The following is a 19438-nucleotide window of genomic DNA, read 5'->3' as shown; positions in this document are numbered from 1 at the left end:
TTCTGATCTATGTCACCTCACAGTTTTAATCTCTCATGCTGGGTTAGAAGTAGACTCTGTTGAAAGAGAGGCTTATCAATTTTTATGTTTATCAGAATCATCTCCAAATTTCATTGACATATAGCATTGTCAGTAATTTTAAGTTTGAAGATTTGGATATATCCCAGAAATCTACATTTTCAACATTTCTTGCCTTCAGGCAATTCTTTTTTTATTAATATATAATAATTGTACATACTTATGGGGGAGTACCTGTGACACTTTGAAAAATACGTACAATCTGCAGTGATCAAATCAGGGTACTTAGAACATCCATCACCTCAAACTTTTATGATTTCTTCATGTTGAAATCATTTCTTCTCTTCTAGGTATTTTGAAATGTACAATACATTGTTGTTAATGACAGTCATCACACACTATTGAACACCAGGACTTATTTCTTGTATCTAACTGTGTTTTTTGTACCCATTAACCAACCTGTCCTCATTCCCAACTCCCACCCTAACCAGCTTCTGGTAACTATCATTGTCCTATCCAGCTCCATGAGATAAACTCTTCTAGCTCCTGCATATGAGTGAGAACATGTGATATTCATCTTTGTGTGCCTGTCTTCAGGTAACTCTGAAGTAGGTGGTCTCATTGATCCTGCTAGGGAAAACATTCAGCCTTAACTCTGCCTTATCTGATACTGTGGGCTGGGAAGTATAGCGGTTCCAGAAGAAGCCAGCTTAATAATAGCTATCACCGTAAACACTTAGCACTTAAGTTTTACGACTCCTCGTGTTCTTCTCAGCCAGCTTCTGTATTAGACTAGCACCCTGTGGTCGAGGAGCAGAGACATATTATAGGCAAGGAAATGTGAGATACAGTCTGACAAGGAGGTGCTAATAACTCCGCTGAAACTCAGAATTATTCTCTTCTTTCTGTGCCCAGTGGGGAGGGAAGTGAGTGGAAACAGGTGTTAAAAGAATTCAGTGTGAAGCCAACGTCTGTAGTAAAGCCAAGACAATATGTGCTGGGGAAAGAAGGGACAGCAACTGGCACAGTGAAAAAGAAGAATATGGAGTTAGCATTACAGAGAGTTTAAGAGTAAGAGTTTTTCAGTGGCAAGTTTGGAGAAGGCTCTGCATATGAGTAATATTCAACAGGTTACTTAAACTCTCCAAGGCAAGAGTCTTATACTCTGGCTGCAAGTTAGAATCACCTAGGAGCTTTAAAATAGATACCAATATCTGTGTATCACCGAAGAACAATTAAACCAGTATCTCTGGGGATGAATGCAGAGTATAGATATTTTTTAATGTGCTCATGTTAATTCTAATGCATAGCCAGTTTATGAGCCACTGATCTAAATATGATTTTTGTTCTTCTGGGAAAACGATGAGACGATTAGACAATACATGTTACATATTTAAGCAAGAGATCTGGGGCTTAGCAAGCTTACCAAAGATGTTAGTAGTTGTTGCTATGATTATGATTATCATTATTGTCATTGCTACTGATGCTGTTGCTGCTGCTGTTACTTTTCTCATAGTCCTGTCTGTTGTCTTATGGCCTTGAGTAACTTCACTGGATCTGTTTTCTCACCTGCAAAATGGGAATTGTAAGAGTTACCACCTAAAGATGTTGTAAAATTACTAAGGTGATATACTGTATTATGAGGTATTTTTGGCAACCAATTCTCATAAATACTCATTTTTTCCCTATGAATGTCTGCATTAGCTTACATTGAAAGGGAATTTAAAAGTCTTTCTAATAAAGATGATATTCTAAAGTGCCAAAAGCCTAATAACATCCTAGTAAGGTAATACAAAATCGTTCATAAGATAAATAATTGTTATTATTACTCTCATTATTATTATATGTACAAGGAATTGTGTGTGTTTGTGTTTATCTTATTTAATCTTCCAAACAACTGTATGGGGTATTATGTTTCCATGTTAGGTAGGAAGATATATGCTTACACAGTACATGGCACAATCAGAATTTCAACATAGAAATTTTATGCCGAATTGTTTCCCATTACTGATATTTTGTTACTAAGGAGAATAATGATATATAAAATAAAGTTGGATGGGCAGCTAAATGCACTATCATCTTCCTTTAATGAAATGCTAGGGGCACAGGGAATACCCAACCTGCTGGGATGAAGCTCTCAGAATTTGAGGCAAGCATATCTTCCTTTTGACTGTGGTAGATTTGGCTATGAGAAAGTGGCTTGAAACAAGGCATTGAGGTATCCATCAACATGGGTTCTAAAATTGGGAAGTAAATTGCCTGGAGAAATTCTCAAGGCCATGTGTGCGAACACTGGGCAATCTTACATTGCTGACAGAGTTACAGGTGCAAAATTTAGTTAATGAATTGGAAAATATTGGATTCTAGAGTATAGCCAAGAACAAGAATTATTTGTTCTCAAACATAACACTTTGGCTTTTCATATAGTCACTAGCATGGCTTTTGACTGATGGATTATAGCAGGAACCTCTAGATTGGGGAAATATGGTATCTTTGACTCAGTGAGCTGGTTTCTCAGATGCCCAGTATGGTCTTCTTTTCACTATAACATATAATGTCTCTGTTCTTTCATTCTCATCCTTGCCCTAACGTTTAAAATGTTATTTATGACAACATGAACATATGCTATGGATCATAACCATTACTAATACTAACCATATTTTAACTTAAGATGGAACAAGGTATCTCTATAGCTCTTTTCAAAAAGAAATAGAAGTCTCGGTGTCAAATATTCAGAATATGATCACCCAGATGTATAAAGATAAGGAAAATTTGAAAATAGGTAGTATACTTTTATACCATAATATTTATGAGATCTAGAATATTACTATCCATATATGTAATGCCTCTTTCATCAAAAATTGCTTTTACAATTGAAATTACTATGGGAGGAAGTGTAGGATCATAATACCCATTTTGCAGATAAAAGAAATTGAGATTCCACGAAGCTAAGTCACTTGTTTAAGGTTACTTAGCTCATTTAGAGTCGAAAAATATAGTGGAAACAACAGTGTTTGCTCTGTAAGTTTGGCTTTGAAAAGTGTAACAGCAATGACTTGTCTTATACCAAATTTTCATGTTAATCTAATAAAATATGAAATTGTTAGCCTAGCTTAATTTTTTCTATTTGGGAAAAGGGCCACAGAGGTTGTCTTATTATATGTGCATCATTTATTAATCTGTTCTTGCTTTTTCATCAAAAAGAAGGATAGCATATTAGCCAAAATAAATAATAACATGGTACCAAGAGGTGAAGAAGAGATATCAAACTATGATTACTGCTGTTCTGGAATTTTCTTGTCTGGTTTCATGGTTTACCTGTCCTTCCTTGGTACAAAGATGCTTACATATTACATTACATTATATTACATTACATTACATCTTTCAACTTACAGAAATGTTAAAATGTACTATCCATTTTAAACTATCATAAGTAAGCTTTTAAAAATATGTACTCAACATGATTCTTTGATCTCTCACACTAGATGTGAGAAACAGGTATGCACTTAATAGTGTCAATTTGCAATGATGATAAATGGGCTCATCTGTCAAAACCAATAGTTCACAAAATTAAAGGTTGGCGTAGAAAAAAATACTACAAAATATAGGAGGAATTTGTTTCTACTCTCTGACATTGTCAAAATGGGATTCCATAACACAAAAAATTTGACCCCTGTTCAGTGTCTGATAAATGTCATGCATTTTGTATGTTTCAGCCCCAGCCTCTCAGAGAGTTTTCTTAGAAAAAAATCAATCACAAATTTAGCAAATAAAAAAGAACTAAAATCATAACAATCTCTCAGACCACAACACAATCAAATTAGAAATCAAAACAAAGAAATTCACTCAAAACCATACGATTACATGAAAATTGAATAGCCCGTTCCTGAATGACTTTGGGGTAAATGATAAAATTAAGGCAGAAATCAAGAAGTCCTTTGAAACTAATGAGAATAAAGATACAACATATTAGAATCTCCAGGACACAACTAATGCAGAGTTAAGAGAGAAATTTATAGCACTAAATGTCCATCTCAGAAAGTTAGAAAGATCTCAAGTTAACAACCTAACATCATGACTAAAAGAACTAGACAATCAAAAGCAAACAAATATCTGTCATAAGACAATAAAAACCAAAATCAGAGTGAACTGAAAAAGGATGAGGTACAAGAAACCACTTAAAGGTTTAATAAGTCCAGAGCTGGCTTTTTCAAAAAAGTAATAAGATAGACTTCTAGCAAGACTACTAAAGAAGAAAAGAGAGAAGGTTTAAATAAACACAATCAGAAACAACAAAGGGAATATTACCACTGACCTCACAGAAAAACAACCATCAGAGAATATTATGAAAACCCCTATGTACATACAGTAGAAAATCTAGAAGAAATTAAAACATTCCTGGACACAATACCCTTCCAAGACTGAACTAGGAAGAAATTGAATCCTTCAACAGACAAATAATGAGATCTGAAACTGAGTTAGCAATAAATAGTCTACCAACCAAAAAAGCCAGGACCACATGGATTCACAGCTGAATTCTACCAGATGTACAAAGATAAGCTGGTACCATTTCTGAGGAAACTATTCCAATAAATTGAGAAGTAACTTCTCCCTAACTCACTATGAGGCCAGCATCATTCTGATACTAAAAGCGGGCAGAGCCACAACAACAACAAAAAATCTTCAGGCCAATGTCCTTGATGAACATTTATGCAAAAATCCTCAACAAAATACTGGCATACAGAATCTAACAGCATATCAAAAGCTTATCCATCATGATCAAGTAGGCTTTATCCCTGGGATGCAAGGTTGGTTCAACATATGCCAATCAAAAATCAATTAATTATTCATCACATAAACAGAACTAAAGATAAAAATCATATGATCATCTCAATAGATGCGGAAAAGGCTTTTGATAAAATTGAACACCACTTTATATTAAAACAAAAGCTCTCAATAAACTAGGCATTGAAGGAACATACTTCAAAATAGTAAGAGTCATCTATGACAAACCCACAGCCAACATCATACTAAATGAGCAAAATCTGGTAGCATTCCTCTTGAAAACCAGCAAGAAAACATGGATACACTCTCTCATCATTCATATTTAACATAGTATTAGAAGCCCTGGCCGGGGCAATCAGGCAAGAGAAAGAAATAAAGGACATTCAAATAGGAAGAGAGCAAGTTAATCTCTCCTTGCTTGCAGATGACATGATTCTCTATCTAGAAAACCCCTTGTCTCAGCCAAAAAGCTCTTTAAGCTGATAACCTTAGAAATGTCTCAGAATACAAAATCAATGTACAAAAATCACTGGTATTCCTATACACCAACAAGAATCAGTCCAAGAGCCAAATCATAAATGCAATTCCATTCAGAATTGCCACATACAAAAACAAAACACCTAGGAATACAGTGAACAAGAGAGGGGAAAGATCTCTACAAGGAGAACTGAAAACACTGCTGAAAGAAATCAGAGATGACACAAATAAATGGAAAAAATATTCCATGCTCATAGACAGGAAGAATTAATATTGCTAAAATGGCCACACTGCCCAAAACAAATTATAGAGTCAGTGCAATTCCTATCAAACTACCATTTACATTCTTCCCACAAATAAACAAACAAAAAAAAACTATTTTAAAATTCATATGAAACCAAAATTAGCTCGAATAATTAAGGCAATCCTAAGCAAAAAGAACAAAGCTCCTGCATCACCTCCACAGTAGTTAAATCCCACAGTGAAAAAAAAAAAAAAAAGAACAAAGCTGGAGGCATCACATTACCTGATTGCAAATGACACTACAGGGTTACAGTAACCAAAACAGCTTGGTATTGGTACAAAACCAAATACATAGACCAACAGAAAAGAATAGAGAACTCAGTAATAAAGCTGCATATCTACAACTATCTGATATTCAACAAACCTGACAAAACCAAGCAATGGGGAAAGGATTCCTATTCAATAAATGATGCTAGGATAACTGGCTAGCCATATGCAGAAGATTAAAACTGGACCCCTTCCTTAAACCATATACAAAAATCAACTCAAAATGGATTAAAGACTTAAATGTAAAACCCCAACCCATAAAAACCCCAGAAGACAACCTAAGCAACACCATTCTACACATAGGAACAGGCAAAGATTTCATGAAGAAGACACCAAAAGCAACAAATGCAGAAATTGGTAAATGGTATCTAATTAAACTAAAGGATTTCTGCACAGCAAAGGAATCTATCAACATAGTGAACAGACAACCTACAGAATGAGAGAAAATTTTTGCAAACTATGCATCTGACAAAGGTCCAATATCCAGCATCTATAAAGAACTTAGCAAATTTACAAACAAAAATGAACAACTCCATTAAAAAGTGGGCAAAGAACATAAATAGATACCTTTCAAAAGCAGACAAGATGTAGTCAACAATCATATGAAGAAAGGCTCAACATCACTGATTATTAGAGAAATGCAAATCAAAACCACAATCAGATACCATCTCACACCAGTCAGAATGGCTATTACTAAAAAGTAAAAAAAATAATAATAATAACAGATGCTGGTAAGGTTGCAGAGAAAAAGGAACATAGACACTGTTGGTAGGAGTGTAAATTTGTTCAACCATTGTAGAAGACAGTGTGGTGATAACTCAGAGGAATACTATTTGACCCAGGAATCCCATTAAAGGGTATATACTCAACGTAATATACACCATTCTATTATAAAGACACATGCAGGCATGCATATGTTCATTGCAGCACTACTCACAATAGTAAAAACATGGAACCAATCTAAATGCTCATCAGTGGCAGACTGGATAAAGAAAATAGGGTACACACACACTATGAAATACTATGCAGCCATAAAAAGAATGAGATCATGTCCTGTGCAGGCACATGGGTAGAGCTGGAAGCCACTATTGTTAGCAAACTAACGCAAGAAGAGAAAACCAAATACCGTGTGTTCTCACTTATAAATGGGGGCTAACTGATAAGAACACATGGACACAAAGAGGATAACAATGAACACAGGAGCCTGTTGGAGGGTGGAGAGTGAAAGGAGGAAGAGGATCAGGAAAAATAATTAATGGGTACTAGGCTTAATATGTGAGTGACAAAATAATCTGTGCAACAATCCCCCATGACAGTTTACCTATATAACAAACCTGCACTTACACCTCGGAAATTAAAAGTTAAATTAATAAAATAAAACATATATACTCTAATAATTGTAGTGATATATTTTACCAAAATTATTAATACTTCATTTAAAATTGATTTTAAAAGATACAGCTTTGGATGGTTTTACACCAGCCATTACACATTCTGCCTTAGTATCACACTCTTAGAAGTTCTGATGATACTAACAATACATTTAAATGACTTTCTGTATTATGAAAAAACGTAAGACATTTTTAAAAGAAAGGAGATATTAACTCTGAAAGTGTGACCACAGCGAGCAACTTTAGGCAATGCTTTCAGCTATTTTAGAAAAATTAGAGAGACACAATTTGGAAAATCATGGAGTAGAGGGCAGGGGAGAGTGGTGTGTAGACAAAGAAGGAGAGAACACCATGGTTTTAAGAGGTGACAGAAAAATTTCATCAATTTAATTATTAATTTGATTAAGATCATTGAGGACCTTCTGTTGCCAGACACTAAACTAAGTGGTCTTAAATGGGTTGCCAAAGCCATGAACCTGAAATTAGCCCCAGGGCACATTCTTTTTGTAAATATTTACTGAGTGCTTACTATGTATTAGGCATGGGGAGGTAAAGAGTGTCAAATCCACACAGGATGTCTTAGACTCTTCACATTTATGCCTATCCTGGACCAACCCCAGTTCTAAAAGGGCAAAGACTATTCCAATAGAGCAATGAAACATAAAATTGTGAAAATAGATGTTTTTCCCAATCGATTCAGAAAAAAGTAGATATGTCAAAAACAATCTGAGAAAAGTATCAATTAGTTCTGCCACTAAAGATTTCTAGGAAAGGGATGTCTTAAGTGATTTAATTATCCTAAGAATAGTTCATTTACTTTTGTTTCTGCACATCCCTTCCAGTGTCTTACTGTTCTTGTCTTTGTAATCTGTTTTTAATCTCAGCACTCAGAAGGTTAAGAGGAGAAAATAAATATGAGAGTATATCTAGGGTAATTTTGTCTGTTGGAAGAATTTTAACACCAAATGTTCAATCTTGATTCACTGAGCAAATATTTAATTGCAATAATAGCTAACATTTAATATGTAGCTACTAAGTGTCACACAATTTACATGGTATATTAGCTTTCTACTGCTGTGTAAAATATTACTATAAACTCAGTGGCTTCAAGAACACCCATATAGCAGCTCACAGTTCAGAAATCGGCCAGAGTTCACAAGTCCATGCAGGCTCAACTGGGTTCTTTGCTTGGAGTTCTCACAAGGCTGCAATCAAGGTTTAAGTCCAGCTAGACTCTTACCCAGAGACTATAGGGAAGAACCCGTCTTTAATTTCATTCAAGTTGTTGGCAAAATCCAGTTCCTTCTATGTAGATCTAGATATGTGGTCCTCATTTCCTTACTGGTTTATAGCTGGAGGCTGTTCTCTCCTTTTAGAAGCCTCCTGAATTCCTTCTTCTAAACCCCCATCTATCTTCAAAGCCAACAACAGGATATCAGATCTTCTCATGCTTCAAATCTCAGCCTGCTCCTGCCACTAGCAGGAGAAACCACTGCTTTTAAAGAGCTTGTGTGAATCAGTTAGTCTACCTTCAGCCCCATAATCTTCCTATGCTAAAATCAACTTCATTGCACGTGCAAAATTCCTTTGCAAAGTAAAGTAACATAATCACAGGGGTAGTACCAAAGGGCAGGGGCCATACTACCTACTGCACATATTTTAACTCTAATCTTCATTACTACTCATTTAAAGTTGGATATCACTATTCCCAGTTTTCACAGAGTATGATGTCCAAAGTCACACAATTATTATGTACTATAGCAGTGGTTGAAACTCAGGTCTTTTCAACTCTGTGCTGCTGTTTTTCTCCATAATTCCACAATCACAAAACTTTTCTGAGCTCCTATTTTTGTTATAATCTAGAGATAAAGAAATGAACAGTACCTTTCCTTGCCCCTCAGAAGAAAAAAATAGCAGATTTCTTATTATCCAATTAGTCAGTAATTAAATAATTCCTAGTACTTACTAGGTATTCTTTTAAGGATTGTGTTTATGTTAGCTCTTTGAATCCCCACAATAATATGAAGTAACTGCAATTATTTTCCCCGAGATTAAACTACTTGTGCCTGGCAAAGTTCAAATTCTTTCATGGGAACTTGATCTCCAGAATTTATGTTTTTAACCATAACATATACTGTCTCTGAACCACCCACATGTAAGTTCCATATTCAAGTGTCAGGTAGGGGAACGTAAATAAATGTTCCACACATCATACTCTATTTTGTTTTACAGTGTAAAAATCCACCTTAGATTATGTTGTAAAGTAAAATTTCCTTATTCTCAATGTTAACTTGGATTTGAGGATTTCCTAAAACATCCGGAGCTCTCACAACACTGAACTGAGTGGTATTCTCCCTACCTTCTCTTAGATAGAAATCCTCTCTAATTTGCCATAATCCTCACCACTTCCTATTGTCTCCATGTATTAAAAGATTAAATTACCATTAAATACCCTCTAACACTATTGCATTTTATTATAGCAGATAATTTGCTTTAGCACTTATCCTCATTAAAACATTGGAAGATAAACTAGAAATTGGAGACAGCATACATTAAGTCCTCCTTCCTTAATTCTAACTGCCCAATCACTATAATTTACATTAGTTGACAACCTTTGCTTCACCTAGACACCATTTAATTGGCTTGAAGAACTCTATACTATCTTCAAGTAAAAGAGAATATTGGAATAAGCTCTGAAATTGCAGGATTTGAATGGGACAAAGGAAATTTTAAAATCTCATATCCAGCCACTAGGAGGAGGAAACACGCTTTCCAAAAGTAATTGTAGGTCATTGTATCCCATTTTAAACTTAAACATACATTTAAAATATTAAATTCAAATTGATGGACACCTACTTCATCTGAATCTATGATAATGTTTACCCTTTGTCTTTGCAATGATTTTTTGTGAATTAATCAATTCTCTTGCATATCCTTTTCTTTACTTCTAACACTTATATTTGATAATCTTTGTGTTGCTTTCCAAAAAGCATTTTGCCCATAATATTTGGACCACATTCAGGGAAAACAGAACTAGTAACCCAGTGGAAAATCAGTACGCTGTACGCCTGAAGAGCCCACGCGTTTGTGTTAGATAAATGTCTCCCTACCTGGTTTTTGTCCAGCCCATCCACCCATATAAAACTTCACAGCGGCCACATCTGTATTCAGCCACCACTCTTTGTAAAAGGGACAGCTTGAGAACCTATTAAAAATACATTGTTACTATGAGTATTTTGTTCCTCTTTGCTATATAATAAGCTGAAAACTACAGTAGGTGAGCATTCTATGGGGAAGACTGCTGTTCCTTTTATTGACTTTATGGCCACACAAACTAATAGAAAATGCATTTTATATCACACAGGTGAACTCAATCACAATGAACTCAACAGGATGGAATATTTTCCCCACATTTAAGTTGTAAATAGCAGGTTGGTTTACAATAAATATCTTGGACAATAAAATGCCCCTTCTTTATACAGTTTTATTATTAAAAATACCTATGTTGTAAATAATATTTTAAATTTCTGACTATGCAGCTAATGTTCATTATAGACAATTTGAAAGTTCTTAAGAAGTATATGCAAAAAAAAATAATGCCCACAATTTTACCATCAGAATTCCTAGTGTACAGAAAATGTGAATTTCTTTTTCCATATTAACTTTGCATAGCCACAGATATTTAAGCCATTACAATTTTTCTATAAAATGCACTGTTTATAAACATGATATTTAATGACTTAACATAAATTATTCAATAATTATTCTCTTATTTTGAGGTATTTGAAGTTATTTCTCTTTGTATCCACCCATTCCTTTTTCTTTTTCTCTTTCATTTTATTTCTTTTAGAAAATATTTACTGTGATTTATGTTCACACAGGAAACTCTTAGTGTGCTATTCAACTTCTCTTCAGATGAAATTCTGGATATAGAGTTACTAGTCACAGGCTGTTATTGTTACTGGTGGTGTCATTGTTTGCAGTAATAGTAACATTTTCACTTGTAAATTGTGTTCTATGTATGAAAAATTCTCTTTTAGAAAGATAGCACAAATATGTCATTTCATTTTGAGTGTAGTGGTGCCCCAGAGCAAGTAATTTAATTTAAAAGCATCAGTTTTCTACCATAATATCATGAGAACACGCTAAGTACAGCCTCGAGATCACTGGTAGGAAGAAAGAAGTCACAGATTTGAGCTACCCATATACCTTCCAGGATGCAGTTTCACTGGATATTTGTTCTCTGGGTCTAAATGTAGAGTCCTCATGGGACAGAAGCATAACTCAGTTAAATGCCAGAACCCAGTTTTCTGGATACTTATACTGTTCCTTGACACATTCTGGCTTGTAACTAGAACATGTTAAATTTGACACAGCGGGAAAAGTGCTTAATAGCAAACATAAGAAAGATGAGCCGGTTAAATCACATGTCAAATAATTAAAGGTGTTCATTCCAAAGACAAACAATTAAAAGAGGAAAATAGCTTTAAACTAAAAATTTCTTCTAAATTGGATTTCTATATATGTCTTTATATATTTAATAGACTTATTTGAGGCTTTAAAATGTATCTAAATATCCATATACATAAAATTTTGACATCTTTTATTCTATGTTAAAATATTTTGAAAAAATTGCTAAGCTTTTTTTTTGCTAGGGTGAAAATGTAATTTATAATTTGGGACTTATTTTTAATGAGATGGGGGTCTCACTATGTTTCCCAAGCTGGTTTCAAACTCCGGGCTCAAGTGTTCCTTCTTCCTCGGCCTCCCAAAGTACTGGGATTACAGACATGAGCCACCACACCTAGCCTACATTTTGAGAATGAAAAGGGCTTACAACAAGAAAATGAACATAAGTCAGAACTGTCTCAGGCAAACCAAGAAGAATGAGCTTGCTAACTCTTGTCTAAAAAGCCATATCATGCCCTTTGCTTTCTGATGTTTCTATTTTTCAGTGTAACTAAACAAGCAATTGAAAAGCCATAAAACACTATTTTGGCCACATACTTACCCATTTTATTTCAAATAACACAGCCACCATTTTGTTTTTCCTGAGTAAGATGATTTGTAAGAATGAGGTATTTACTATTATTTTACATCAAGTACAGCAGCAGTTCTCAACTTGAGTATTACCTAACATATCAAGATGAGCTAGAGAGGAAAAAAGGGATCTTATAGATCCCCTTTTTATCTTATTTTTTAAATATTTAATTAATGTTCATAGAAGGGATTCAAATATGGGACACTATATAGCAGATATGTTGTCAAGGTTGGAAGGGGAAGATATTGTTAAGAAACATCAACCTAAAATTGATAAATGTGTAAGCTCAATGGCCGATATCTAAAGCTCTTAAAACTCCAGCCCCATCTATACTCCTAAACTGGTTTCTCACTTCTCCGAATGTAATTTTTAAATTCTAGCCAAAATTATCTATACACTTGCCTCCTCCTCTCTCTTCTTCTATTTGCTAAATCCAGGTGGATTTGGGTGAGTGTAAATCAGAAAATGTACCCAATTTCTTCAATTTCCTTTTACAACATTTCTCCCTCCCAAACCCCTTCCCCCGCCGCCCCCCCCCCCCCACACACACACACGTGTCACATGAGAGACTCAAGGGCCATCATTCAGACCCTGCTGAAACTTTTGTGAGAGATAAGACAAGCAATAAAATTATGTAAAAATAATTATCCTATTGTAAAATGTTAGGTTATCTACATTTTATTTCTACCATAAAACATTTTTTAGTGAATATGATGGAGATACTTGGGTAACAAAAATAGAAAAACTTTAAAATTTCTCTTGTCCATAAAAACTGAGATATGCCCTATATTTAAGCCAGAATTGCTAGTAAGTCTTGGCATTTGGTGTGAGTTCATATCTTCCATTGCCTAAGAGTAACCTTTTTTGTCTTTTCTGCTATTTGCTATAAAAATACTCTGTTAAAAACTTATAATCAGATACAATTCTTAGCAATTTAGATTTAAGACTATCATCCTAATTTCATAGATGCTAAGTTGCCTAAATGGTGTTTAGGGTCTATTATTTCACATTGTTGTAATTAAGAAGATATGGTCCCAGAAAAAAAGAACTACAAAAGCCACCCACAGACCACCTCCATCTTTGGATCGCAACATGCAATTTGCCTATATAACAAAACTACATATGTACCCTTGAACCTAAAATAAAAGTTTTTACAAGTACTGAGACAGACAGGTGGGAGGAGCTTTCTGGCAAAACTCCAGCTGGCCTGTGCCAGGGTGGAGCCTCAGGAAATTCCCGCTATTTGCCAGGGGGAGGAGCTTGGCTCAGCCTCTTCCTTTGGGGAACCAGGGATTCAAAGGAGGAGGCTGGAAGTGCACCAAGAGGAACTCTGGCCTTGAGGAGAGGTTTTGTTTGCTAGTTTTTTGCCTTTTCACCCAATAAAACCCTGTCTTACTCACCATTCAAATTACGAACCTGAATTTTTCATGGCCTGGGACAAGAATCTCATTTTGTTTTTTGTTTTTTGAGACGGAGTTTCGCTCTTGTTACCCAGGCTGGAGTGCAATGGCGCGATCTTGGCTCACCGCAACCTCCGCCTCCTGGGTTCAGGCAATTCTCCTGCCTCAGCCTCCTAAGTAGCTGGGATTACAGGCACGCGCCACCATGCCCAGCTAATTTTTTTTGGTATTTTTAGTAGAGACGGGGTTTCACCATGTTGACCAGGATGGTTTCGATCTCTTGACCTCGTGATCCACCCTCCTCGGCCTCCCAAAGTGCTGGGATTACAAGCGTGAGCCACCGCGCCCAGCCCAGAATCTCGTTTTTAACTAAACCAAGGGAAAGTCCTGCAACAGTACTACTTTAAAACTTATTATATTTTCAGTTTTTTAATAATATATTCAATGACATCATTAAATAATTATGTCTCTTAATGGTTTCATTCCGTATCATCATTTTATCATACAAAGATACCTACACTCTTTTTGGGGTCTTGAATTTGATTCATCCATCCATTAGCTAGATTAAATCTCTCCAGCCGTTGTTGTTTTAGTTTTTCCTTTCTGGAAAGGCTATAATAATCAGATTTTCTAAGTGATTGAAGAGCTTAGACATATCTTTGTATTGTTATTACATATGAATCAAAATTTGACTGTGAAGAGAAGTTGGAGTTCATAACGTTTGCAGCACAATAATAAAAATGTTACTCCATTATATTCTGGCATCTAGTAATGCAGGTAAGTCTGAAGCAAGATTTTTAATTTTTTTATCCAATATTTTCCACACAATTGTTAGGTTAACTCTTCAATCTTGAATTTGAAATTTTCATTAAGTAATCAACACTCGATAGTTCTGTTTCAGTGGTTGGTCGCAATATACTGTGATCATTCAGGCTGTAGATTTAAGCTTTTCTGTTCCAAAGAGCAATATTCTGTATAAATATTGACCAGCTACTACCTACCTTTCCAGTCATTCAATTTTCCTGAATAAGTGAAATAAACTAATGACAATAATTCTCTTTAATTTTAATCTCTAATTATTTTTACTCCGAGATACTTCCTTAAACTTGTTTCCATATTCTTAAGTCAATTATGTGCAGAATTTGTGCCACTGATAAACATTTACAGATATAGTAAATATAATCACTTCCTTATTTCCTTTTTTTTTTCTGTTTACCTCTCATCCAGGTTTTTCTTTCATCTCCAAGATGATAATCTACTGTATATTTTCTGTCAATTCAATAAAACCATGTTTTCTTTATATTTTATGGAGGAAACAAAACAGATGTGGCTGAAATTTTTTTATTCCATGAAGATTTTTTAATGATTTTAGTTTCCTTTAATTTCTTGATTTCTACATTCAGTTTTATGCTAATTTTTCCTTTTTACATGCCCTTCTGATTTCCAAGTGTTTTAGAAAGGTTATGAAATAAAGAAATCTAATATATATTTAATAATTTATTCACCCCTTGTATGCTGTTGGAACACATTTTTTAAAATACTCGTAGTTTTCAGGATGAAGATCTTATTAATTGAGCATCCCAGCCAATGTGCACAAAAGGAATTTCCATGGCTCTGGAAAATACACCAGGATTTATTTGTTTTGTGTTTTTACTTGTTTGGATTTGTTTATCGTTATTACTATTGTTATCATATTGTCTGTGGATGTCTGAACTGAAACCATAAATAGCTATCTAGCTTGCAACTAAGGTAAAATTGTAGTAATTGATGTTCCATCAAAAATATCTTTAAAAATTTTTATTGTTGCTGGTTTTCCCGCTTCATTTTGTGAACTCTTTGTGTCAGAGGCCAACTACAAGTAATGTAGCCAATCATCTTTCCCAGTATTGGGATAGGACTGACCTTTCCACCATTTTTTATAACTTTTGGATTTAAAAAATAGTTATATTATTTCCAAATTGTCTCTTCTAAAACCGTTGCTACCACAGTCACCATCATAGCCCAATGCCAATCACATCTCTCTGAGAAACCACTTTTCAGATGTCTTTTCACCAGTGGTCTCCCATTTTAGGGGGCAGCATAATCCCAACTTTTCTGGCTCAATTCCTTCAGCCACCATTCAGGTCAACAGCATGCTTCCACTTGCCAACCAGAGCAGCTGGTGCAAGTTTCCAGCTCATTGGAGTCATCTAAGATTCCAAGTAGCCACAATAACCACAGGAAATTCCAATAAACTATGTTAATTTTAATCCCACTCCCACCTTTGGGTTCATGGACTGTAGTAACTCCTCCATTTACCTTTAGCCTGTCCAAAATTTTCCTTTATGAAAAGTAATTTCTAAAGTGGCTTTTGCTGGACTTATGTACTCTGATGACAGTTGTACTGTTTGTGGTTAGATGAATAAACCACATAGACTAGAACTGGTAACTAGGAAAGAGAACAAACTAAATCTTTAGTTACTTAGAAACATTTTTCACTTTTGTAGTTTGTGTGTGTGTGTGTGCCTCTGTATGTGTATCTGTGAATATTTGTTTCTCTTTTGTTACTTTGAAATATCCTCAGGATACTGTAATTTTCTCAAGGTATTCTGTGCTGACTCTGTTTTCTTTGCTGTTCTGACTTCCAAACAACTAAGAACCACATTTGTGTCTCAGTGCAGTATACTCTGACATGCAGCCTTGAAATATGATTTCCCTGAGGCTTTACCTTCCATTCTAATTTTTATATTTCCTATTTATACTTTTAAATCTATTTTATATATTTAACATTGATTGTATATATTCTTATATATCATCAAATTACTTATGTATAAAATGGGCTGCAGTTAAATAAAGGACTATTACAAATAATTTGAAACATATATTTATTAAAAAAATAATGTGACCATTAAATTCATAGATTGCCTCAAAAAGAGGACCCTTAAATCATGTCTTCCAATTTTCGCATATGTAACTGTTAAATAAATCATAAATCTAAAGCCCAAAGAAGAGAAATACCTCCTTCATGTCTCCTAACTTATAAACTGGAACACACTAACTTTCACCACTGATTTATTATTTATTTTTATACCTGATATTTTAAATTACTGTAGGAATCATAACAGCCAAATAAACATATGTTACTGAAATATATATGGTTATCAATGAGGGACCCTGTTTGAAGTGGCTATGAAATGCAAGTAACAAATGGCACTATCTCAGTATTCCATAAGGCCGTTTTAAATCTTTATGTCGGCCTTTTCTGTCATTTTCACTGTCGTGCATATTTCCCACATAGTTTATGCTAACTTTTATTCGTTGGCTATCACAGAGTTTATCAGAAAACATTGGCAGTTACTTTTATCTTTTAGTGTAAAAATTTACAGTGCTTGGTTGTCAACTCTTATACTACATGTGTATTCCTGAATTAAATCTCATTTGATCATAACATACTATAAATTTTATATGTCTTTGGATTCAGTTTGCTAGTATTTTGTACAAATAATTTAGATTACTTCACCTATGTTCATAAGAAACATTGACATGTGAATTCTATGTTTGTCATATATTTGCTTTGATAACAAACATACACTGATCACATGTATTGTGATGGGAAAATTACCTGAATTTTTATTCTCTGGAAAAGTTATATAAGATTGTTGCTATTTTTTTTTTCAAATGTTTGGGTAAACCAGTAAAATTATTTGAACTAGAGGTTTTTCTGTTTGTTTGTTTGAAAATTTATTTACATATTTAACTTTTACAAAATTATTGTTTAAAAAATTCTGCTAGGTAACATAATTTATAAAATTTGATAGATTTCTATATCTCCTCAGTTTTGCTAAACAGTTTTTCAAGAAATTTATCAATTTCATCTAATTTGTCTTAAAACTGTCAAACTTATTTGATTGTAATGTCTCTTTTCTTTTCAATATCTGTGGAATTTTTAATGATGCCCTTTATTCTTTTCCTGAAACTGAATTTACTAGTGTTCTGCATTATAAAAGTATTCCTCATTACATTGATTTCTGTACTTTCTTTCTGTTTTTTTTTTCTTCTGATATTGAAGGCTAAATCATGAACACTAAACCTGTACACTTTTCGAATGTATACATTTAGGCTATAAATTTTCCTTTAAGCCCTTTTATTGTATTACATATATTTTGATATGTCACATTACATTACTCTTCCATTTCAACATGGTTTCTAATTTTCATTCAAATTCTCCTTTCACCTAGGAGTTGTCTCACATGCTGTTTGTTCTTTTTGTCTCTTCTTTCTCACCTTCTGTTTGATTAATCAATTTTTTTAAAAGAATTCATGTTCCCTTTATTAGCTTTGTAGTTACAGTAATTTACTTTTTTTTTTTTTTTTTAGATAGGATTTTACTTCTTGCCCTGACTGAAGTGCAGTGGCACAATCTCAGCTCACTGCAACCTCTGCCTCCCAGATTCAAGCAATTCTCCTGCCTAAGCCTCCCAAGTAGCTGTGATTACAAGCATGCACCACTGCTCCTGGCTGATTTTTGTATTTTTAGTAGAGACAGGATTACACCGTGTTCGCCAGACTGAAGCCACACACATAATACCTGTCGCTTGAACTCCTGACCTCAGGTGATCAGTCCACCTCTGCCTCCCAAAGTGCTGGAATTACAGGTGTGAGCCACCACGTCCCACCTACAACTTTTATACTAGTTTCACTATATGCACCTTGACTTATTAGAGCCTAATATAAATGAACGCGTTTATCATTTTTAATATAACGTTAGGATCTTTTCATCTTTTTCCTCCACAGAACACTTTCTTAGCTTTTGTATTATTAAATTCAATTAAATTCTAAACTTCAAAAAATTATTATTTGTATAATCAATGTTTGTATAGATTCTGCTACACACTTTTTTTCCCCTTCACTCCTTCCTGCTGCACCTTTGTATGCGTGCAGCTTCCCACGGAAGTTGTCACCTTAGTACTTCTTTCAGTGTTTGTTTTCTGACAACAAATTGTATGTTTTTATATGTTGGAAATTTAATTTGTTTTCCCTTAATGTTTGAAAAATATTGTCTCTGAGCATACACATATAATTTGCCAGTTATTTCCCTTCTGCACATAAAATGTAGCATCCAGTTGTACTCTGGCTCTGTCTTTTCAATTTAGAAGTCAGATGAAAGTATTATGGTTACTCTGTGGATCTCTCTTGTCCTCTACCCTGGACTACTTTTAAGATTTGCTTCTTGTCTTTGGTGCTCAACAGTTTGAATGCAGTGTGACAAGGAGTGCTTTCTTCTCATGTTTATCCCGTTTAGATTCTCTGAATTTCTTGAACTTGTAAGGTAATGTCTTTGATCAGTTTTCGATAATGTCTTGGCCTTTACTTTAAGTAAAGCACCTGTGGCCTGTTATTTCTTCCCCCATGGGCCTCCAGTGACATATACATCAGGCATTTTCACCATGTACCGTAGCTATCTTACACATTGCTGACTTTTTTGTTGTTGTTTTCCTTTTTTCACTCTTTGTGAGTTTCATTTGTATATATTCTACAGCTTTTCCTTTAGATCACTTATTCTGTCTTCATTTGGATCCAATAAGCTGTTTAATTATTTTTTTGTTTTTGTTGTTGTGGTGTTGGTAATTGTTAATTTCAATTATTATTTTTCCTAGTCTTGAATTTGTTTCAGTCTTCATTTTTCAAAGATTCCAGTTCTTTGGTAGAACGTTTCATCTTATATTTTTCTTCTCTTCAATATATTAATCTTATATTAAAGTTCACATAACAAATTC

This window comes from Aotus nancymaae, unplaced genomic scaffold, assembly GCF_030222135.1.
Source record: "Aotus nancymaae isolate 86718 unplaced genomic scaffold, 86718_ANA_hifiasm-v0.15.2.pri h1tg000030l, whole genome shotgun sequence".
NCBI lineage: Eukaryota > Metazoa > Chordata > Mammalia > Primates > Aotidae > Aotus > Aotus nancymaae.
Note: the sequence above shows the minus strand (reverse complement) of the source record.